Below are 1,065 nucleotides of genomic sequence, written 5' to 3' on the forward strand. Positions count from 1 at the left end.
CCTCCTGACCATCATGTGCTACGACCGCTMCGTGTCCATCTGCAAACCCCTGCACTACGGGACCCTCCTGGGCAGCAGAGCTTGTGCCCACATGGCAGCAGCTGCCTGGGCYRSTGSSTTTCTCAATGCTCTGCTGCACACGGCCAATACATTTTCCCTGCCCCTGTGCCACGGCAATGCCCTGGGCCAGTTCTTCTGTGAAACCCCACAGATCCTCAAGCTCTCATGCTCCCCCTCCTATCTCAGAGAAGTTGGTCTTCTTGTATTTTCCATCTTTTTATCATTTGGTTGTTTTGTGTTCATTGTTTTCTCCTATGTGCAGATCTTCAGGGCTGTGCTGAGGATCCCCTCTGAGCAGGGACGACACAAAGCCTTTTCCACGTGCCTCCCTCACCTGGCCGTGGTCTCTCTGTTTATCATCACTGGCTTTTTTGCCTACCTGAAGCCCCCCTCCATCTCCTCTCCATCCCTGGATCTCATGCTGGCTGTTCTGTACTCTGTGGTGCCTCCAGCCCTGAACCCCCTCATCTACAGCCTGAGGAACCAGGAGCTCAAGGATGCCCTGAGGAAAGCCATGACTGGATGCTTTTCAAAAGCAAAAATCTTTCTATTTCCTTCTGTAGCACATTCACGGTGTAACATATTACATGCCCAGCCTGCCTGCTAAAGCTGTTAGTAATGCTGGGAGAGGGGGAGGGGACAGGCTTTCTGATTTTTTCCATGTGATAATTTGCCCATAGAAAGTCTAGTCATCATCTATATTGAATTCACTGTGTCTACCTTTTTAACTTGACCCATAGTCTGTGTAAAGGAGGACTCATGCTCTGTGTGTCTTAAACTAAAGTCAATGTTCTTGCAGGGCCTTGTTTGTCAAAAATGCTCCCTCTGTTACCTCTCCTTCAGCTGCAGGGCAGTGCCTGTGTGCAGAGGGGGAGATTTTTTAAAAGAGTCCCAGCCCAGCAGCACTGCCAGGGAGCAGCAGCCCTTGGTCTGTTCAGAGCTGCACTTTTTCCCCTTCCACCCTCCCCTTCATTGTCCTTGTCCAAGGCCTGGGTGCTCTGGCAG

The 1,065-nt window shown here is 51.2% G+C and overlaps 1 pseudogene; it reads left to right on the forward strand.

Moving 5' to 3' along the window:
- The first annotated feature begins 6 nt into the window (after positions 1 to 6).
- Positions 7 to 673, forward strand: LOC130588346 (olfactory receptor 14J1-like; annotated as a pseudogene).
- The last annotated feature ends 392 nt before the right edge of the window (positions 674 to 1,065 follow it).

This window comes from Malurus melanocephalus, unplaced genomic scaffold (assembly GCF_030028575.1).
Source record: "Malurus melanocephalus ecotype Western Australia unplaced genomic scaffold, MMel_1.1 scaffold_4507, whole genome shotgun sequence".
NCBI classification, from domain to species: domain Eukaryota; kingdom Metazoa; phylum Chordata; class Aves; order Passeriformes; family Maluridae; genus Malurus; species Malurus melanocephalus.